This window comes from Oryx dammah, unplaced genomic scaffold (assembly GCF_014754425.2).
Source record: "Oryx dammah isolate SB20612 unplaced genomic scaffold, SCBI_Odam_1.1 HiC_scaffold_1, whole genome shotgun sequence".
NCBI classification, from domain to species: Eukaryota; Metazoa; Chordata; class Mammalia; order Artiodactyla; family Bovidae; genus Oryx; species Oryx dammah.
In genome coordinates this window covers 37864562-37888461 of record NW_024070185.1, presented here as the reverse complement: position 1 = coordinate 37888461, position 23900 = coordinate 37864562, and the positions used below count along the sequence as shown (strand labels likewise).

At 39.0% G+C, this 23900-nt stretch overlaps 1 protein-coding gene across 3 annotated transcripts in view; it reads left to right on the top strand.

Moving 5' to 3' along the window:
• Positions 1 to 23900, top strand: part of LOC120863865 (interleukin-33-like) — a 169212-nt gene that overhangs the window by 85712 nt on the left and 59600 nt on the right. The window contains exon 1 of one of the 3 annotated variants that reach the window (XM_040240855.1): positions 12728 to 12993. The exons of 1 other annotated variant lie outside the window; for it this stretch is intronic. The gene's annotated coding sequence lies outside the window, so the exon portion shown is untranslated. Of the gene's footprint in view, positions 1 to 12727; positions 12994 to 23900 lie in introns of those variants that run through there. One more of the 3 variants, XM_040240520.1, reaches the window with a different exon arrangement.

The window sequence follows — 23900 nt, the reverse complement described above, 5'->3', positions numbered from 1 at the left end:
ACAAATATATGGCCATAAAATGGATAACCTGGAAGAAATGGACAGATTCTTAGAAAAGTTCAACCTCTGAAGACTGAACCAGGGAGAAATAGAAATTGTGAACAACCCAATTACAGGCACTGAAATTGAATCTGTGCTCAAAAATCGCCCCCAAAAACAAAAGCCCAGGAACAATTGGCCTCACAGAGGAGTTCTGTCAGACATTTAGAGAGGAGCTAATGCCTGTCCTTCTAAAACTCTTTCAAAAAATCGCAGAGGAAGGAACACTTCCAAACTCATTCTACGAGGCCACCACCACCCTGATACCAGACAAAGACAACACACAGAAAGAAAACTACAGGCCAATATCACTGATGAACATAGGTGCAAAAATCCTCAACAAAATTTTAGCAAACAGAATTCAGCAACGCATCTAAAAGCTCATACACCATGATCAAGTTGGGTTTATTCCAGGGATGCAAGGATTCTTCAATATATGCAAATCAATCAATGTGATATACCATATTAACAAATTGAAAGATAAAACCATATGGTAGTCTCAATAGATGCAGAAAAAGCCTTTGATAAAGCTCAGCACCCATTTATGATTAAAACTCTTCAAAAAATGGGCATAGAAGAAATCTACCTCAACATAGTAAAGGTCATATATGATAAGCCTACAGCAAACATTATTCTCAATGGTGAGAAACTGAAAGCATTCCCCCTAAGAATAGGAACAAGACTAGCGTGTCCACCCTCACCACTACTATTCAACATAGTTCTGGAAGTCCTAGCTATAGCAATCAGAGAAGAAAAAGAAATAAAAGGAATCCAGATCAGAAAAGAAGTAAAGCTCTCACTGTTTGCAGATAACATGATACTGTACATAGAAAACTCTAAAGATAGTATCAGAAAATTACTAGAGCTAATCAGTGAATTTAGCAAAGTTGCAAGATACAAAATCAATACACAGAAATCACTTGCAATTCTGTATACTAACAATGAAAAATCAGAAAGAGAAATTAAGGAATCAATCCCATTCACCATTGCAACAAAAGGAATTAAATATTTAGAAATAAACTTACCTAAGGAGACAAAAGAACTGTATACAGAAAATATAAGACTCTGATGAAAGAAATTAAAGATGACATAAACAGATGGAGAGATATTCCATGTTCCTGGGTAGGAAGGATCAATATTGTGAAAATGACTACACTACCAAATGCAATCTACAGATTCAGTGTGACCCCTATCAAATTACCAATGGACTTTTTCACAGACCTAGAACAAAAAATTTCACAATTCATATGGAAATGCAGAAGACCCTGAATAGCCAAAGCAGTCTTGAGAAAGAAGAATGGAGCTGGAGGAATCAACCTTCCTGACTTCAGGTTATACTACAAAGCTTCAGTCATGGAGACAGTATAGTACTGGCATAAAAACAGAAATATAGACCAATGCAACAAGATAGAAAGCCCAGAAATAAACCCATGCCCCATGGGTACCTTATTTTTGACAAAGGAAGGGAGAATATACAGTGGGGCAAAGATAGCCTCTTCAAAAAATGGTGCTGGGAAAACTGGACAGCTACATGTCCAGAATGTAGCTAAGAATGAAATTAGAACACTTCCTAACAACACACACAAAGATAAACTCAAAATGGATTAAAGACCTAAGTATGAGACCAGAAACTATAAAACTCTTAGAGGAAAACATAGGCAGAACAGTCGATGACATAAATCAAAGCAAGGTGCTCTATGACCCACCTCCTAGAGTAATGGAAATAAAAACAAAAGTAAACAAGTGGGACCTGATTAAACTTAAAGCTTTTGCACAGCAAAGGAAACTATAAACAAGGTGAAAAGACAACTCTCAGAATGGGAAAAAATAATAGCAAATGAAGCAACTGACAAAGGATTAATTGCTAAAATATACAAGCAACTCATACAACTCAATACCAGAAAAACAAACAACCTAATCAAAAAGTGGGGAAAAGACCTAAACAGACATTTCTGTTTAGAAGACATACAGATGGCTAACAAACATGTGTAAAGATGCTCAACATCGCTCATTATTAGAGAAATGCAAATCAAAACTACAGTGAGATATCACCTCACACTGGTCACAATGGCCATCATCAAAAAGTCTACAGACAGTTAATGCTGAAGAGATTGTGGAGAAAAGAGAATGTTCTTGCACTGTTGATGGGAATGTAATCTAATATAGCCACTATGGAAGACAGTATGGAGATTCCTTAAAAAACTAGGAATAAATCCACCATATATGACCCAGCAATCTCTGAGGAATATACCCTGAGGAATATACTTTGAGGAAACCAAAACTGAAAAAGACATATGTATCCCATTGTTCATTGCAGTACAATTTACAATAGCTAGTTCATGGACGCAACCTAGATGCCCATCAGCAGCTGAATGGATAAAGAGGTCGTGGTACATATACACAATAGAATATTACTCAGCCATAAAAAGGAACGCCTTTGAGTCAGTTCTAATGAGGTGGATGAACCTAGAATCTATTATGTAGAGTGAAGTAAGTCAGAAAGAGAAAAATAAATATCATTTTCTATCGTTCAGATTTTTCTATCCTGATTGAATTCTGGGTATTTATTTGGCTTCTATTATTTTTCACTGAGAGAATATTGACCTTTAAACAGTCCTGGCTTCTGTAGAATTAGAGGAGAATAAGAACTCTAAGAGCTGAAGACTCAAGATGGAGCATTTATGGTTAATATTTGAGTAGTGTACTGTTCAAGTCATGCAACACTCTATTATTGTATGTACAGTACATTGCCTGTATTAACTCTATAGTTGTCAACAAATATTTTGACAATGGTGAAAAGAGCCTTTTCAAGTTAGTTTTTCAGATAAATTAATCCTAGAGGGTCTTGTATTGGTTGAAGGAAGAATAGGGAAATTACATAATATGATCCTGTGAAATGAGTGGGTCAGAAATAAGTGTGTCTATATGCACTAGGTGAACACCTACATTGTTATTACATGTATGATGGGCTGGGCACAGAGGATACAAAAAAAGCTGAGGCACCATAGAGGTTTCCTTTGGGAGTCAGTGTCAGTCTGGGAGAACACCCAGTGACCTAATGATCATGCCAGTATCCCAAACTCAGGCTATATTCTTACCCCTCAGAGAGACATGACCAGCAAGGGCAAAAAGCCTAAAGAATGGGACCTCGTGGTCTTTGGGCTGGATGCTTTCTGAGTGCCCCTCCACACCCATTCTCCTTGAGGTGACCACTGAGGCTAACTTTATGCATTGCCCCACTTGGCTTCACTGCCCTGAGGTTTCTGGTGAGCTTTCAGTGAGTGTTCCTTCAGAGCCAACAACTTCAGATTATTAAAGCAAAAATCTGTTTCAGTTTCATGTTAAACAGTTCAGTTCAGTTCATTTCAGTCGCTCAGTCGTGTCCGACTCTTTGCGACCCCATGAATCGCAGCACACCAGGCCTCCCAGTCCATCACCAACTCCCGGAGTTCACTCAGACTCACGTCCATCGAGTCCGTGATGCCATTCAGCCATCTCATCCTTGGTCGTCGCCTTCTCCTCCTGCCCCCTCCCAGCATCAGAGTCTTTTCCAATGAGTCAACACTTCACATGAGGTGGCCAAAGTACTGAAGTTTCAGCTTTAGCATCATTCCTTCCAAAGAAATACCAGGGCTGATCTCCTTCAAAATAGACTGGTGGGATCTCCTTGCAGTCCAAGGGATTCTCAAGAGTCTTCTCCAACACCACAGTTCAAAAGCATCAATTCTTCAGAGCTCAGCCTTCTTCACAGTCCAACTCTCACATCCATACATGACCACAGGAAAAACCATAGCCTTGACTAGATGGACCTTAGTTGGCAAAGTAATGTCTCTGCTTTTGAATATGCTGTCTAGGTTGGTCATAACTTTTCTTCCAAGGAGTAAGCGTCTTTTAATTTCATGGCTGCAATCACCATCTGCAGTGATTTTGGAGCCCCCCAAAATAAAGTCTGACACTGTTTCCACTGTTTCCCCATCTATTTCCCAAGAAGTGATGGGACCGGATGCCATGATCTTCGTTTTCTGAATGTTGAGGTTTAAGCCAACTTTTTCACTCTCCTCTTTCACTTTCATCAAGAGGCTTTTTAGTTCCTCTTCACTTTCTGCCATAAGGGTGGTGTCATCTGCATATCTGAGGTTATTGATATTTCTCCCGGCAATCTTGATTCCAGCTTGTGTTTCTTCCAGTCCAGCGTTTCTCATGATGTACTCTGCATAGAAGTTAAAGAAGCAGGGTGACAATATACAGCCTTGACGTACTCCTTTTCCTATTTGGAACCAGTCTGTTGTTCCATGTCCAGTTCTAACTGTTGCTTCCTGACCTGCATACAGATTTCTCAAGAGGCAGGTCAGGTGGTCTGGTATTCCCATCTCTCTCAGACTTTTCCACAGTTTATTGTGATCCACACAGTCAAAGGATTTGGCATAGTCAATAAAGCAGAAATAGATGTTTTTCTGGAACTCTCTTGCTTTTTCCATGATCCAGTGGCTCAGAAGTTAAAGTGCCTGCCTCCAATGCGGGAGACCCGGGTTCGATCCCTGGGTAGGGAAGATCCCCTGGAGAAGGAAATGGTAACCCACTCCAGTATTCTTGCCTGGAGAATCCCATGCACGGAGAAGCCTGGTGGGCTACACTCCATGGGGTCGCAAAGAGTAGGACACGACTGCACGACTTCACTATTCTATTCACTATTCACAGCGGATGTTGGCAATTTGATCTCTGGTTCCTCTGCCTTTTCTAAAACCAGCTTGAACATCAGGAAGTTCATGGTTCACGTATTGCTGAAGCCTGGCTTGGAGAATTTTGAGCATTACTTTACTAGCATGTGAGATGAGTGCAATTGTGTGGTAGTTTGAGCATTCTTTGGCATTGCCTTTCTTTGGGATTGGAATGAAAACTGACCTTTTCCAGTCCTGTGGCCACTGCTGAGTTTTCCATATTTGCTGGCATATTGAGTGCAGCACTTTCACAGCATCATCTTTCAGGATTTGAAACAGCTCAACTGGAATTCCATCATCTCCACTAGCTTTGTTCGTAGCGATGCTTTCCAAGGCCCACTTGACTTCACATTCCAGGATGTCTGGCTGTAGATGAGTGATCACACCATCATGATTATCTGGGTCATGAAGATCTTTTTTGTACATTTCTTCTGTGTATTCTTGCCACCTCTTCTTAATATCTTCTGCTTCTGTTAGGTCCAGCCCATTTCTGTCCTTTATCGAGCCCATCATTGCATGAAATGTTCCCTTCAGTTCAGTTCAGTTGCTCAGTCATGTCCAACTCTTTGCGACCCCATGAATCGCAGCACGCCAGGCCTCCCTGTTCATCACCATCTCTCGGAGTTCACTCAGACTCACTTCCATCGAGTCCATGATGCCATCCAGCCATCTCATCCTCGGTCGTCCTCTTCTCCTCCTGCCCCCAATCCCTCCCAGCATCAGGGTCTTTTCCAATGAGTCAACTCTTCTCATGAGGTGGCCAAAGTACTGGAGTTTCAGCTTTAGCATCATTCCTTCCAAAGAAATCCCAAGGTTGATCTCCTTCAGAATAGACTGATTGGATCTCCTTGCAGTCCAAGGGACTCTCAAGAGTCTTCTCCAACACCACAGTTCAAAAGCATCAATTCTTCGGTGCTCAGCCTTCTTCACAGTTCAACTCTCACATCCATACATGACCACAGGAAAAACCATAGCCTTGACTAATGTTTCCTTGGTATCTCTAATTTTCTTGAAGAGATCTCTAGTCTTTCCCATTCTGTTCTTTTCCTCTATTTCTTTGCATTGATCACTGAAGAAGCCTTTTTTATCCTTGCTATTCTCTGGAACTCTGCATTCAGATGCTTATATCTTTCCTTTTCTCCTTTGCTTTCCACTTCTCTTCTTTTCACAGCTATTTGTAAGGCCTCCCCAGACAGCCATTTTGCTTTTTTGCATTTCTTTTCCATGGGGATGGTCTTGATCCCTGTCTCCTGTACAATGTCACAAACCTCATTCCATAGTTCATCAGGCACTCTATCTATCAGATCTAGGCCCTTAAATCTATTTCTCACTTCCACTGGATAATCATAAGGGATTTGATTTAGGTCATACCTGAATGGTCTAGCAGTTTTCCCTAGTTTCTTCAATTTCAGTCTGAATTTGGTAATAAGCAGTTCATGATCTGAGCCACAGTCAGCTCCTGGTCTTGTTTTTGTTGACTGTATAGAGCTTCTCCATCTTTGGCTGCAAAGAATATAATCAATCTGATTTTGGTGTTGACCATCTGGTGATGTCCATGTGTAGAGTCTTCTCTTGTGTTGTTGGAAGAGGGTGTTTGCTATGACCAGTGCATTTTCTTGGCAAAACTCTGTTAGTCTTTGCCCTGCTTCATTCCGCATTCCAAAGCCAAATTTACCTGTTCCCTGGTGGGTCAGAGGTTAAAGCATCTGCCTGTAATGTGGGAGACCTGGGTTCGATCCCTGGGTTGGGAAGATCCCCTGGAGAAGGAAATGGCAACCCACTCTAATATTCTTGTCTGGTGAATCCCATGGATGGAGGAGCCTGGTGGGCTACAGTCCACAGGTCACAAAGAGTCGCACACAACTCAGCGACTTCACTTCACTTCCAGGTGTTTCTTGACATCCTACTTTTGCATTCCAGTCCCCTATAATGAAAAGGACATCTTTTTTGGGTGTTAGTTCTAGAAGGTCTTGTAGGTCTTCATAGAACCGTTCAACTTCAGCTTCTTCAGCGTTACTGGTTGGGGCATAAACTTGGATTACTGTGATATTGAATGGTTTGCTTTGGAAAAAAACAGAGATCATTCTGTCGTTATTGAGATTGCATCCAAGTACTGCATTTCGGGCTCTTTTGTTGACCATGATGGCTACTCCATTTCTTCTGAGGGATTCTTGCCCGCAGTAGTAGATATAATGGTCATCTGAGTTAAATTCACCCATTCCAGTCCATTTTAGTTCGCTGATTCCTAGAATGTCGACATTCACTCTTGCCATCTCTTGCTTGACCACTTCCAATTTGCCTTGATTCATGGACCTGACATTCCAGGTTCCTATGCAATACTGCTCTTTACAGCATCAGACCTTGCTTCTATCACCAGTCACATCCACAGCTGGGTATTGTTTTTGCTTTGGCTCCATCCCTTCATTCTTTCTGGACTTATTTCTCCACTGATCTCCAGTAGCATATTGGGCACCTACTGACCTGAGGAGTTCCTGTTTCAGTATTGTATCATTTGGCCTTTTCATATTGTTCATGGGGTTCTCAAGGCAAGAATACTGAAGTAGTTTGCCATTCCTTTCTCCAGTGGACCACATTCTGTCAGATCTCTCCACCATGACCCACCTGTCTTGGGTTGCCCTGCAGGCATGGCTTGGTTTCATTGAGTTAGACAAGGCTGTGGTCCTAGTGTGATTAGATTGACTAGTTTTCTGTGAGTATGGTTTCAGTGTGTCTGCCTTCTGATGCCCTCTTACTTACCATCTTACTTGGATTTCTCTTACCTTGGAAGTGGGATATCTCTTCATGGCCACTCCAGCAAAGCACAGCCACTGCTCTTTACCTTGGACGAGGGGTATCTCCTCGCAGCTGCCCTTCCTGACCTTCAACATGGGATAGCTCCTCTAGGCCCTCCTACGCCCTTGCAGCCACCGCTCCTCGGGTGGCTCCTCCCGTCTGTTGCCCCTGGCCTCGGGCGCGAGGTGGCTTCTCCGGACGCGGGTAGCTCCTCTCGGCCGCCGCCCCTGGCCTCGGATGCAGGGTGTCTCCTTCCTGCCGCCACTGACCTCGGACGCAGGGTAACTCCTCCCGACCGCCGCCCCGACCTCGGACTTGGGTAGCTCCTCTCGGCCGTTTCTGCGTCATTGCAGCCTGGCACTCTTGGCCGCTGCCCCTGACCTCGGACATGGGGTAACTCCTCTCGGCCGGGCTTAGTACACCGGGTGGCAACTGCCCGCGCTTAGTGTGCCAGGTCCATGTTAAACAAAGACTGATCTAAAACTCTACTGTCAAATATAAGATCATGTAGATTTACCTCTATATTTTCTACCATGATTTTTATGGTTTTAGTTCTTACATTTTATGTATTTTGTCTATCATGTGAGGCAGTTCAATTTCATTATCCACTGTCCCAACATAATCTGTGAAAAAGTCTGCTCCTTTCCCTATTGAATGACCTTGGCACCCTTGTCAAAAATCATCTGAACGTATATACAAGAAATTACTTCTAGCTTCTCTACTCTATTCCACAGTTCTTTATGTCTGTCTTTATGCCTGTACCACACTATTTTGATCAATGCAGCTGGGTAGTCAGTTTTCAAATCAGGAAGTGTGAATCCTTTTGTTGTTGTTGTTGTTCTAGATTGTTCTGACTATTCTTGGTCTCTTGCAATTCTACACGAATTTAGAATCAGATTGTCCTTTCTACAAAGAAGCTAGCTGGAATTCTGATAGGGATTGTGTAAAATTTGTAGATCAATAGCCATCTTAACAATATGTAAGCACTTTGATTCATAAAAATGGAATGTCTTTCCATTCATTTAGGTCTTCTTTAATTTTTCCAATGTTTTGTCACTTTCAGTGTACAATTCTTCTATCTCCTTAGTCAAATCTATTTTTAGGTATTTTATTCTTATTTGGCACTGCAGTGGACATTTAGGTTGCTTCCATGTCCTGTCGATTGTAATTAGTGTTACAGTGAACACTACCAGGAGCCTACCAGGATTCTCTGTCCAAGGAATTTTCCAAGCAAGACTACTGGAGTGGGTTGCCACAAGGATCGAACCCAGGTCTCTCACATTGCAGGCACACACTTCACCATCTAAGGCACCAGGGAAGCCTGATGAACACTGGTGTGCATGTGACTTTTTGAATTACGGTTTTCTTGGGGAATGCTAGTAGAGGAATTACTGTGTTATATGGTAGTTCTATTTTTAGATTTTTAAGGAACTTTCATACTGTTCTCCATGGTGGTGGTGGCAGTTCAGTCTCTCAGTTGTGTTTGACTTTATGACCCCATGGATGCCAGGCTCCTCTGTCCATGGGATTCTCCAGGCAAGAACACTGGAGTGCGCTGCCATTTCCTTCTCCAGGACTGTTCTCCATAGTGGATTCATTAATTTACATTCCCACCAACAGTGCAAGAGGGTTCCCTTTTCTCCACACCCTCTCCAGCATTAATTGTTTGTAGATTTTTTGATGGTAGTCATTCTGACTGGTGTGAGGTAGAACTCTATTGTAGTTTTAGTCTACATTTCTCTAATAATTAGTGATGTTAATAACCTTTTTGTGTGCCTCTTGGCCATATGTCTGTCTACTTGAAGAAATGTCTATTTAGGTCTTCTGCCCATTTTTTGATTGTTTTTTTTTTTTTGTCATTGAGCTGCATGAGCTATTTATATATTTTGGAGATTATTCCCTTGTCAGTTGCTTCATTTGCAAATATTTTCTCCCATTCCGAGGGTTGCCTTTTCATCTATTTACAATTTTCTATTCTGTGAAAAAGCTTTTAAGTTTAATTAGGTCTCAATTGTTTATTTTTATTTTCATTACTCTAGGAAGTGGATCAAAAAAGATCTTGCATGATTTATGTCAGAGTGTTTTTCCTGTGTTTTTCTCTAAGAGTTCTGTAGTGTCTAGTCTTATATTTAGGCATTTAACCCATTTTGAGTTTATTTTTGTGTATAGTGTTATGGAGTGTTCTAATTTCATCCTTTTATATGCAGCTGTCCAATTTTCCCAGTACCATTTATTGAAGAGATTGTCTTTTCTCCACTGTATATTCTTGCCCCTTCTGTCACAGATTAGGTAACCATAGGTTCACGGGTTTATCTCTGGGCTTTCTATCTTGTTTCATTAATCTATATTTCTATTTTTGTGCCAATATTGTGCTGTCTTGATCACTATAGCTTTGTAATATAGTCTAAAGTTGGGGAACCTGATTCCTTCAGCTCCAATCTTCTTTCTCAAGATTGCTTTGGCTATTCATGGTCTTTTGTGTTTCCATACAAATTAAAAATTTTTTTGTTCTAATTCTGTGGAAAATACCATTGTAATTTGATAGGGATTGCACTGAATCTGTAGATTGCTTTGGGTAGCATAGTCATTTTCAAAATACTGATTCTTCTGATCTAAGAACATGATATATCTCTCCATCTGTTTGTGTCATCTTTGATTTCTCTCACTGAGAAGAAATAGTTTTCTGAGTACAGGTCTTTTGCCTCCTTATGTAAATTTGCTCCTAAGTATTTTATTATTTTTTCTTACAGTAATAAATGAAATTGTTTCTTTAATTTCTCTTTCTGATCTTTTGTTGTTAGTGTACAGAAATGCATGAGATTTCTGCACATTAATTTTGTATACTGCAATTTTACCATTTCATTGATTAGCTCTAGCAGTTTTCTTGTGGCATCTTTATTTATTTATTTATTTTATGTATAGTATCATGTCATCTGCATGGTTTTTCCAGTAGTCATGTATGGGTGTGAGAGTTGGGCCATAAAGAAGGCTGAGTGCCAAAAATTGATGCTTTCAAACTGTGGTGCTAGAGAAGATTCTTGAGAGTCCCTTGGACAGCAAGAAATCAAACCAGCCAATCCTAAGGGAAATCAATCCTAAATATTCATTGGAAAGACTAGTGCTGAAGCTCCAATACGTTGGCCACCTGATGTGAAGATCTGGCTCGTTGGAAAAGACCCTGATGCTATGAAAGATTGAGGGAAAGAGGAGAAGGGGGTGACAGAGGATGACATGGTTGAATGGCATCACTGACTCAATGGACATGAGTTTGAGAAAACTCAGGGAGATATGAAGGATAGGGAAGCCTGGTGTGTTGCAGTTCTTGGGGTCACAAAGAATTGGACACGATTTAGCAACTGAACAACATCATCATCATCATATATACATGTGTCTGTGGGTCAGCAAAATTTCAGACAGTCACCTTGCATCTACCCTGAAAGAAGGTAGCTGGTATTTGAGAAAGAATAGGAGAGGAGAAACAACTATATAAGTCATAAAACTGAGGTGACCATATCTCAATGTTCACCTATTACTCTGGACTGATTATTAATAACACTCTTTTCACTCTCAAAAGTTTTACAGTTTTGGTAATAAATTATTCTATTGTCAATTGAATAAAGCCCCAAAGACCTGCAGTCCTCCTGGCTTCTGGAGACATACTTTCATCTGCACCGAACTCAAATTTCAATTTGAATGGAATGGCATACCTTGTGGCAGTCCAGTATTGTCATTAAGATTAACCAGAAGGGCTGAAAAGGCCTCACGGACAAAAAACAAATTAAAAATCCATATAAACGTTAGCATTGAGGATGAGGAATCAAGATTCCAGGAAGACAGAATCTGAAGCTACAGCTACTTTTTTCCAGGGGCATTTGACAATTCCATGTGTGTACCAGGAAGCAGGCAATTTGGATTTCTGGGCAGAAGGCCACTGCTAGGAAACAGGAAAATCAACAAAGTCTTTGATTGTCTTGTGGGGATGAAGAGACAAAATTGGAGGCTTGAAGAGCCAAGAATTCAGTGAAAAAAGAGGGCTGGCGAGAACTGAGCCTGACATTTAAGGAATTTCCCCTTCAAAACATTTGCCAAATTACACAGTGCATTAGGCAGAGGCTTTAAAAAAAAAAAGAAAGAAAAAAGCCGCTTAAAAGCAGAGCTGAAGTTTTGGTAGTTTTTATTTTACAGTCTTACTCCACTGAGGAGACAAGAGTTATAGAGCATGAATGCTAGGGGAAATTTTCATATTTTAAACATTTTGTTAATCCAAAAGAAGCAAACATAGAAAGAAAATGAGGCATAAACAAGATTGACAAAATATAGAAAGAATAAAGCAAAATTTCAGAAGTAAATGCAAATATACCAGCAATTGAGAGAAGGCAATGGCAACCCACTCCAGTGTTCTTGCCTGGAGAATCCCAGGGACAGAGGAGCCTGGTGGGGCTGCCGTCTATGGGGTCGCACAGAGTAGGACACAACTGAAGCGACTTTGCAGCAGCAGCAGCAGCAGCAGCATACCAGAATTACAGTCTAGTACAAAGACAAACTGGTTAAAACCAGAACAAAACAAAAATCAACTATACCCTGCTTATGAGACACTTCTTAAATAAATATCAATAGATAATAGATAAAGAGGGACTTCCATTGTGGCTCAGCTGGTAAAGAATCAACCTGCAATGCAGGAGACCTGGGTTTGATCCCTGTATTGGGAAGATCTCCTAGAGAAGGGAACGGCTACCTACTCCAGTATTCTGGCCTGGAGAATTCCATAAACTGTATAGTCCCTGGGGTCACAAAGAGTTGGACATGACTGAGCGAGTTTCACTTTCAATAGATAAAGAGGGGCATTTTGTAGGAACAAAGTCAAAGAATCGCACTGTTTATTCTTTGTATTCTTAGTATTTGCAAGAATTTCCAAAGTAGAACATAATGACAGTCCCTTGGTTGCTATTAATACCTGTCATCTCTCCCTCCCATTTACTGTACACAGCTCAGTTCCTAATCAGCACAGATTGTCTAGCTTCCTGTCTGTTTGTGTTCTTCCTTCATGCTTTATCTCAAGAGTGGATACAGCCGTCTTCTTTCATTCCTCAGGAAGGCAAGACTTGGCTTGCTCAAGATCATTGCTCAAGTTTGGGGATGATGAAAGTGTTGCATATGAGTTGATTTTGATGGGAATTGGAAGCATAAAAACAGAACATCAAATTCATAATTGCAGGATTAACTTAAGATGGAAATGGGGAGAAGACAGTGAATTTTAGCTGACAAGATTGTAACTATTGGTTGTTTACATGCTATTAAAAACCTGCTAAAATGTCGCCCAATCAGCTCTTCCTTCCACAGCAATTTGGTTCTCTGCCAAATTTTCAATAACAAATAGAGCCTGCAAGCGCTCTGAACACAGAGCTGCAGCTTTTCAGGAGAGAAATCAAAACAAGCTCACAAGGTAAGAATGAAACCAATATTCTGGTACATTTTAATAAGGTCTTACAAAGTAAAATCCTGAGACCCACAGAGAAATGCTTTTTATTTCTATAAAATAAAGAATTAGGTTGATTTATTATTATTGCCAATAGAATTAAAAGTTGATAACAGTTGTTGCTAACTTAGAATTCCACTTTGTTCTCTTTTGAGTGATTTATAAAATTATTAATGAATTGCTAAAATAAGTTGTCTTTATAGTACATGTTCCCCTTTTGCACCACAAAACTTCATAAAGCAAGTTGATATTCTACTTCTTACTCCTGAAATGCTTATCCAAGGCAAACCTACTCACAATTGTTTACAACTTGTTTTTAAGAAAGAAGGACAAATATAAGAACTAAAGATGCCATCCTCTCAAAAACAATTTGTGGAAAAAATAAGGAATTGACATTCTAAATGAGTAAATTCAAAAGCTTAGTTATGCTACTAATCTTCATTTACAGTGAAAACTGCTTTTTTTTCCCTCCTCTTTAATTCTTGCTGTCTTGCACTCTTCTCTGCCTTTTATTTCCTTGCATAAATGCGTGCCTCCTGGCTATTTTAATTAAAATAAAAAATGGCACAAAGTCCTAATTACTGTGGCTGCACACAAGTTGATTCTAGAGGGTTTTTGGAGACTTGAGAGCTAAGTAACTAGGACTAGGGGTGGCTGGGCTTGACTCTCACTCCCTCCTCAGCACTTTGCTTTTTCTGTTTGAATCATCCCTGTATGTCATCCTGTGCTGTTCTCTATAGTCCTACCTACTGCTTCTCATATTTGTCTTTTGAATACTTAATGCTCTTCTTTTCATTTTGACCCTGAAAAGGCACAGCTCTGTGTTCAGAGAACTTCAGAATTCTCTATTTCTTAGAGTTTGGGGTGCTTGAGCTGAATCACACAACTGGGTAGTATCCTTAAATTGTAAAGAACTCTCACAGGCATCATTTTCTGCAACTCAAATTTCACATTTTCTTCTACATGCTTCTCTGAAAGGATCCTAGATTTCCTACTAATCTTTAACTGGTGGCTGCCTAATTCATTTTCTCAGCAATGTATTGACCTAGATGTTTTACTCTTTCACATCACTTTTTAACTTATAATATCTAAAGCCCAAAATACCTCTTTTCCTTTCCCATTTATAGAGAGGGAAGAATTCTGAGGGGAATTTTCACTGAAACATTGAAACAGTGCTAAAAAGTAAAGGAAGAGATTGAGAAATGGGAGACACCTCTCCTGGACACAGTCTGTGAAGGATTAAAGAAACAGCTTTCAACCAACTTCAGGGAATGTACTGAGTCACTGTAAAAAGTTCTGCTCCATGAAGGAATTAAATCATTTCAGCAAATACCGTGGGAGGAGAGAAGGTGGATAGCATTGAAGCAATGAAGGAAGAAAAAAAAAAAGCACCAAAAGTTGTTCACACCAATAAATCTGATATCATGAGGTCTTTTTGGAGAATATGAGTACAAAGTTAAATGATTACATGGAAGTACTCCAGAGGGGGTAGCCTTGGGGGAAGAAAAATATTACATCAGAGAAACTTATGCCAGTAAATCTGACAGCAGGAGGTCTGTTTTTGAGATGAGAGTGTGACTGTGCCGAAATCATCATTCGACAAGGTGAAATTTTGGAAAACATGGTGGGAGTCAAGTGATAGAATTCTTCTTTTATATCTCAATTTGCAGCAGGGACATTTAGAAACATTAAGACCAAAAGTAATCTTGAACAGCAGAAAGAAATTTTAATTCCATTAAAAACAAACAAAAAATGTATGGCAAAACCAATACAGAATTGTAAAGTAAAATAAAAAATAAATTAAAAAAAAATAAATAATAAATAAATAAATAAATATTAAAAACAAACAAACAAACAAAAAACAATATTTGGTTCAAGGACTTTGGGACATAGTAGAACCTCTAATCTCTTTTCATTTTCCGTCTGGTTTCCCTGGTGTTGATATCTGTACACAGGAGGAATCTTTAAGGGTACACAGTCTTAGAGGACAGGCAAAGTTCATTGTTGGGGGTGTTAAAGGTGGTATAAGGAGTTTGGGGCACTTCCTCACTGTAGCAGACTCCTGGCATGACATGCTCACATGCTGTCCTTTCTATTATTGGTAAATCATCCTATAACTGTGAAGATTTTTGTTTCTGTTCATTTTTTTGCTTTAAATGTAGACTGCAGTGTAGCATAATAGTAAAAAAACCACAAAATTTTAGAAGAAGATAGGCCTCAACTCCGTCATCTGTCATTGACTAGCCGTGTGATTTTGTATCTTAACATTCCTAAGCCTGAATTATTTTCTCTTGTATAAAATGTAAAACAAAAACAAAAGAATAATAAGATACTCTACCTTAGAGAGGTGTTGAGATGCTTTTGAAGGTAAAGCAAGTAAGAAACAGTCATGAAAGGTAACTGTTAATAATCACTGAAATTGCATTAAATGTGAGACATTAATTCCACATTCTCTCATTTAATCGTCATAGAATCTCTATGAAATAAATATTCTCTTCTCCATTTATAAAATTAAACAGGTGAGATTTCAAAAGACTGTACTAACCCGAGATGGCACAACCAGCAAATTTCAAACCAGCAGTTAAAACCCAGAGTCAAGTTCCAGGAAGGAGAAAGGACTAACAGGGAAGATGGATTCCAAATGACTTCATTTAATGCATCTCTAACCATCTTTGTGAAGCCATTTTCTATTTAAGGTTTCAGTCATTTTCAAACAAAAATTTTAATGAAATAACGTTGAAATCTTCCAGCTGTTTTCTTCAGGACTGCGTTTATTGCCGTCTGCAGGAAAGGGTTCCTGTCAGCCACTACTCTCTTAAGCAACTTTGTATTGTCACTACCGCGAGCAACGCAGCGCAGCGTCCACCCATAACCTTGGCTTCGCTTCCAACCCGCATAGCAGTCTACGTCTAGTTCCCCTCCCTTTGCACAGATCATGAATTGGGTCATCATTACAATTTTCCCCAGAAGTGCTAATACACCTGAGACCTTGTGCAAGTGTAAGAATGTTTTGCTCATCACTTCTCTTGGATTTCCTAGCAAAGATTAGATATTTTCTTAAAGAACATCATAGTTTTGCATATCCGCTGTGTTCAAATCGCAGCCACTCTAACTCCTCAGCCTGCTGGCTCTATCATTGGCTGCTGTTTAAGAAAGGCTGTGTAAGTAGTTTCTGTGTGTGTTGTGTTTCAGTCACTCAGTTGGGTCTGACTCTGCAGCCCCGTGGACTATAGCCCCCCAGGCTCCTCTGTCCATGGAATTCTCCAGGCAAGAATACTGGAGTGGGTTGCCATGTCCTCCTCCAGGGGGTCTTCCTGACCGAGGAATTGATCCTGCGTCTCTTGAGTCTCTTGCGTTGTCAGGCAGATTCTTTACCACTGGCACCACTTAGGAAGACTTTAAGTAGTTTATATTTTCTTTTTAAAAAGAAAATTATATGCCTTTCTCCCATGTTCTTTCATTTGGGAGCTTATTAAACCCAATCACGAACTTTCCTCTAACCTGAATTTACCAAAAAATTTTCCTTCCTGAGGTTTTATTTATCCATTATCTTTTATACATATATTATATAGCAATTGTCTACATTCTTTAGCAAAGGTGTTTAAACAGTTTATCAGTAGTCAGCATGGCTACTTCATACTAATCAATGAATAGTAGTAGGATTGTTTTCTTGAGTAAATATTTCTTTTCTTCTAGTCTTTTTTTAAAAGTTTGAGCTACAGGCTTAGGTGCCAACATTCATTTTAATATAATTTGGTGGCTATTTTTAGCTTCTTTTTTTTCTTCAATGTGACTTTTATAAGATTCATATTCCATCAATGTATATGTGGCATTATTTATGAAAGAGCAGGAACAGTTTTTTCTTCACTTACTCAAGTGCCATATGGCCTGTGAAATCATAATCATAATCATAATTGTCACTATGTGGTATAAAACAGTATAAGCTGTTTTAATAAACAAGTTTGGAGAGTGCCGTGCCTGGGATGTGACATATAATGCTTACATCTGGCTGTCTAATTGCCATTACCTTTCAAATGTCAAGTGGAAAGACTTCTGCTCGGTACTAAAGGTCCATGAGAGTAGACTCAGCATTTAGGAGCATTAAAGTCATTCGCATTGTGGTACGTCAGTTGGAAAAGAAATACTATCTGTAAATCCTTGTATTTTTTTAATTCATAAAAGTATAAAAATTGGATAGAAATCCAATTTTTAGAGCATCAGTTTTTTTTTCTGGTTATTTGTGACAAATGCTCCTAAAAGAGCATTTGTTTTTAGCCTTATTGGTTCTCCCTACTATCTAGGTAGAACCATGCAGGAACTAATAGCCTCAAGGATTGTGGTTCACTGTTAGATCTGGATAACATCTTTACCTATCCCATGCAACACCCCTTCTTGGCAAAGTAAGAGACCCCAGTTACATTCTTCTGCCCTGCATCATTAGATATACTCAGAAAGAGGTCATCTCTGTCCAAAGAAGGAAAATGATTAGGTCTATCTTGGAGAATAAGAGAATTATCTAGCACAATCTTTTCACTTTAAGCCCAGCTACCAGGTAAGCCTAGATTCCCATGTAAGGATGATGAAGTCAGCAATTTGTGAAATGGTTGCAACACACAAATTAGGCAGGGTGGAGACAAGGTTTATCATTCCATGGTGGACAAGTTTCCAGACCTCTGAATTGTATTTTCTGATCACTGAACAAGGTAACTCTATTGAAACTCTTATGGGAATTAAATATACAGGATGTGGATTGCAACTTAGCCTGTTCAGGTCAATGTGCAGGAACTCTAACATCTGGGAGTAGAAAGAGTTTATACTCTTGATTTTTAAATGTCTTCTAACAATAAAATTTAATATCTAATACACAATGCAGTATATCACTGGGTGGCCACTGGCTTGAGAAAGAAAATCTCATAGTCTGTACAGGGTGAGGTACAAAACATTTAACAGCTGGCACGGCATAAGCAGGTATAATAGAAAGGAACTAGCCATTTGGAGCGTTCCAGCTGAATGCCAGCACTGGGAGGGATCTTCGCTGTGGTTTTGATGTGTATCAGCCAATCTAGGATAACACGGGAATGACAGAGCAGTGGAAAAGCTAAAGGTTTACAGAACTTTTAACAAGTTGGCCAGTGTTTCTGTTACTGTTCGATAAGGAAATCCCAAACAGAAGAGAAAAATCGTATAAAAGTTATGCTAGCAATAACTTTAGTCTTTGTACAAGGAAACACTTTCACATACTATGAGACTATATTTATAATTAACTTCTGAATGAAGGTAATGTGAGATAATATTTGATCTAAAAACAGCTTTTTAGTCCATCATTATGGACTCATGATTTTGGTGATATTACAATTAACTCATTTTCAGACTTGGTTTGATTAGCTACAATTTTTTGTTGTGCTGAGCTACATGGTCACAATTTATCACACAGAAGCCCCTTCATGGTGGCTCATTTTAAAATTTTCTCAGAACTTTAAAATATGCATCACTGCTTTCAGGCAAAAGTTATTCAGGCTTATCCTGCATTTCTTTTACCTGAAATAATAAATCAGCCATTCTCCAAAGAACCCCAATTTCTTTAGTGGAGAACATTATTAGGCTACCAAAAATCTGGGCCCTGGGATACACATTGAATTATTTCATCTTAATACTGAAATTAAAGCAGTTCAGTTACCAGATATAGGGAAGAAAATTATATATTATATGAAATCATTAGTTCATATTTGTATTATCATTGGAATTCTATGATATATGTCAAAATACTTCTTACAATTTATTTTTAATATTTTATTTTGTTATGAGTATATAATCATTTGTTTGATTTACACTGTGGTCCAATTGTTTAAATTCTTTTAACTTTGAAAATGTTGATGTCTTATTAATTGACAGCTTTTGTTTGGTTCCTATATTAGTTTGGAGTAGGAAATGGCAACCCACTCCAGTATTCTTGCCTGGGAAATTCCATGGACAGAGGAGCCTGGCAGGCTACAAGTCCATGGGGTTGCAAAGAAGCAAACATATTACTGGAGGATATGGTGCAACTGGTGTCCATTACTTTGCCAAATAAAGGTATTGCATATGATAGGTACAGAAGTTATCTGGATCTACCAATGAACCACAGTCCTCGAGGTTACTAGTCTCTGCATGGTTCTATCTGCTAAACAGTTCACTGTATAAGTAGGATGTTAACTGAAGTTTGATCTTCAATGTCTTTATAAGTCATTTCATTTTGTCATTATTTGTCCACTTGTAATGAGATAATGCATCATTAGAAGATATGATTTTCATAATCAATTTTATACACAAATTAATATATATATAAAATTATGGCAAACAAGCTCAACTGGTGTTTTACAAGAGTAAAATATCAATAAAAGTACTATGTTGGCAATCTGTAAAAATAGTAATAACAGTACCATTATTGGCAATCTGAATTTAAAAACAGAAAAGAACAGAACTGAAATAGTTACTTATACATTTCAAAATTTTTTCCTGATACACAAAAATAATTCAGTTTACCCATTCTGTTTCTGGTGTATCATGGTGTTTTCTGATAAATAATATTTTTATTGATTTTAAAATATCAATTTATATATTCATATTATTTTATTAAAATTTTGCTTAAAATATAACATTACTTAAACATTAAGATTTTAAACTAGCTGCAATAGGACACAGTATGAAGATACCTCAAAAAAATTAAAAATAGAACCACCACATGATCTAGCATTCCCACTTTTGGGTACATATCCAAAAGAATCAAAAATGGGATGTTGAAGAGATAGCTGCACATCTATGTTCATTATAATATTATTCAAAATAGCCAAGAGGTGGAATCAACCCAAATGTCCACTAATGACTGGATAAAGAAAATATAGTATACACATATGATGAAATATCATTCAGCCTTAAAAAAGAAAGAAATCTTGTCACATGCTCAACAGGGATGAACCTTGAGAACATTATGTTAAGTGAAATAAGCCAAACACAAATACTGTGTACTATATGATCCCACTTACATGAGGTACTAAAGTAGTCAAACACAAGAAACAGAGGGTAAAACGATGTTGCCATGGGCTTTGGGAAGGTGAAATGAGGAGTTTTTTAAGTTTAAAACTAAACTATAGTTTTAGTTTTGCAAGATGAAAAAGTTCTAGAGGTCTATTGCACAACAATGTGAATGCAGTTAACACAGTAGTGTTATATATATATATATATAAATATAACACTTAAAATGGGTAAGATGGTAAATTTTATATTATCTGTTTTTACAATTAAATTTTTTTTTAAGAAGAGCTTTGAGCAGGGGATAAGGAAGAATGTTTAAACAACCCAACTGTATTTAGAGATATTATTAATTCAGAGTCCAGAATACATTAGTTGGTAGCTATTCCTTTTTAGGATTTAGAAAAAGCCAATGCAGATCACATTTAGACAAAAATATATATAAAGATAATTTATATCACTTGACAAGCTTTAACTAGAATAAAAATAAATTGACTATATAAGGACACTTAGTGCTCACTTAACAAGAGGTTTTGAAGTTGGCAACCCCAGCAAAGAATCGAGGACATCACCAAAAGACCAAAGCTCATCTTTTCCTTCTGCTCTGCCATTCTTAGACTATCCATGATCTATCCCTTCTGGGGAGAGGATGGCTGGCCTAGCTCTGAGCATCACATCCTCACAGAAGCCAAGTGAGTGGAAGTTAAACGGCACTTACTTTTAAGGAGAAAAGTTTTCTCAGAAGCCTCAGACATGCCTCACCTTTGTCTCATTAGCAAGATCTGTGTCACATGCCCCTACTTAGACCTATTATTAGCAGATGGAAACAGTATTGCCATGAATGGCTTAGGTCTCTGCATATCTGAATTTCTTCTTTGGTGGATGAAAAGATATTTGTTGGATAAGAAACAACATTTATACTAGGTAAGTCTCAGCATCATTTCATTTTTGCAGAACTCCAAGCATTTTTGGTTTTTAAGAACTTCTTGCCCATTGCTGAGAAGGGCAGCCAAATTTTTTCAAAGTCATCATGAGGATTCTGCCTCAGTCTGAAAAATACCTCAAAGATCATCTTTATTGTGATTTTTCAATTCTTTCAGAACAAAAACTAAGTCTTTAATCAGGTATATCAGAAGCACTTCTACCATATTAAGGAAAGAGAGGAATGTGTTCATTTCCCATCTAACCATTTTCTAGTCAGCTCAATTTATTCTAAAATACAGACAATGGTGTTCATTTAGCCATGAAAAAGATTGCTTACTTTGTTCTGTCAATCTCTTTGACCACCTCACTTGAGAATGTAGAATCCATATATTTTAGAATTCACTGACAATCTCTGTTTCCTTTAACTTAAAAAGTTCATTAACATATAACATACACACAGAAAATTGTACAAGTCATGGCTATACAGCTTAATGAGTTATCACAAAGTGAACAAACTTCAGTCTAGTTCAGTCACTCGGTCATGTCTGACTCTTTGCAATCTCATGGACTGTAGCCCGCCAGGCTTCCCTGTCCATAACCAACTCCTGGAGCTTGCTCAAACTTAAGTCCATCGAATCAGTGATGCCATCCAACCATCACACCGTCTGTCGTCCCCTTATCATCCTGCCTTCAATATTTCCCAGCATCTGGGTCTTTTCCAATGACTTAGTTCTTCAAGTCAGGTGGCCACGGTTTTGGAGTTTCAGCTTCAGCATCAGTCCTTTCAATGAATATTCAGGACTGATTTCCTTTAGGACTGATTAGTTTGATCTCCTTGCAATGCAAGGGACTCTCAGGAGTCTTTTCCATACCACAGTTCAGAAGCATCAATTCTTTGAAGCTCAGCTTTCTTTATAGTCAAACTCTCACATCCATACATGACTACTGGAAAAACCATAGCTTTGACTAGACAGACTTTTGTCAGCAAGGTAATGTCTCTGCTTTTTAATATGCTGTCTAGATCGATCATAGCTTTGTTTCCAAGGAGCAAGCATCTTCTGATTTCATGGCTTAAGTCACCATCTGCAGTGATTTGGGGGCCCCAAAAATAAAGTCTGACACTGTTTCCCCATCTGTTTGTCATGAAGTGATGGGACCGGATGCCGTGATCTTTGTTTTTTGAATGTTGAGTTTTAAGCCAGCTTTTTCACTCTCCTCTTTCACTTTCATCAAGAGGCTCTTCAGTTCAGTTGCTTTCTGCCATAAGGGTGGTGTCATCTGCGTATCAGAGATTATTGATATTTCCCCTGGCAATCTTGATTCAGGTTTGCACAAATGTATGCAACCATAAAAAAAACCAGAAGAGTAAAGGATTCCAGAAGCCTCCTCTTTCCCTCCTAGTCATTTCTCTCTACTGCAAGAAAAGCCATTATTAGGTTTTCTAACATACATTCAATTCACCTGGGGGGTTTTGACCTATTTATAAAAAAATTCACACATTAGTACAGTTCAGTCACTCAGTCATGTCTGACTCTTTGCGACCCCATGAATCGCAGCACACCAGGCCTCCCTGTCCATCACCAACTCCCAGAGTTCACTCAGATTCATGTCCATCGAGTCAGTGATGCGATCCAGGCATCTCATCCTCTGTCGTCCCCTTCTCCTCCTGCCCCCCATCCCTCCCAGCATCAAACTTTTTGCCAATGAGTCAACTCTTCGCATGAGGTGGCCAAAGTATTGGCGTTTCAGCTTTAGCATCATTTCTTCCAAAGAAATCCCAAGGTTGATCTCCTTCAAAATAGACTGGTTGGATCTCCTTGTAGTCCAAGGGACTCTCAAGAGTCTTCTCCAACACCACAGTTCAAAAGCATCAATTCTTCGGCACTCAGCTTTCTTCACAGTCCAACTCTCACATCCATACATGACCACAGGAAAAACCATAGCCTTGACTAGACGGACCTTAGTCGGCAAAGTGATGTCTCTGCTTTTGAATATACTATCTAGGTTGGTCATAACTTTTCTTCCAAGGAGTAAACGTCTTTTAATTTCATGGCTGCAGTCACCATCTGCAGTGATTTTGGAGCCCCCCAAAATAAAGTCTGACACTGTTACCACTGTTTCTCCATCTATTTCCCATGAAGTGATGGGACCAGATGCCATGATCTTCGTTTTCTGAATGTTGAGCTTTAAGCGAACTTTTTCACTCTCCACTTTCACTTACATCAAGAGGCTTTTTAGTTCCTCTTCAGTTTCTGCCATAAGGGTGGTGTCATCTGCATATCTGAGGTCATTGATATTTCTCCCGGCAGTCTTGATTTCAGCTTGTGCTCTTCCTCGAGCCCAGCATTTCTCATGATGTACTCTGCACATAAGTTGAAGAAGCAGGGTGACAATATACAGCCTTGATGCACTCGTTTTCCTATTTGGAACCAGTCTGTTGTTCCATGTCCAGTTCTAACTGTTGCTTCCTGGCCTGCATACGGATTTCTCAAGAGGCAGGTCAGGAGGTTTGGTATTCCCATCTCTCTCAGACTTTTCCACAGTTTATTGTGATCCACACAGTCAAAGGCTTTGGCATAGTCAATAAAACAGAAATAGATGTTTTTCTGGAACTCTCTTGCTTTTTCGAAGATCCAGCACATGTTGGCAATTTGATCTCTGGTTCCTCTGCCTTTTCTAAAACAGCTTGAACATCAGGAAGTTCATGGTTCACGTATTGCTGAAGCCTGGCTTGGAGAATTTTGATCATTACTGTACTAGCATGTGAGATGAGTGCAACTGTCTAACTCAATGAAACTAAGCCATTTCTGTGGGGCAACCCAAGATGGGCAGATCATGGTGGAGAGGTCTGACAGAATGTGGTCCACTGGAGAAGGGAATGGCAAACCACTTCAGTATTCTTGCCTTGAGAACCCCATGAACAATATGAAAAGGCCAAATGA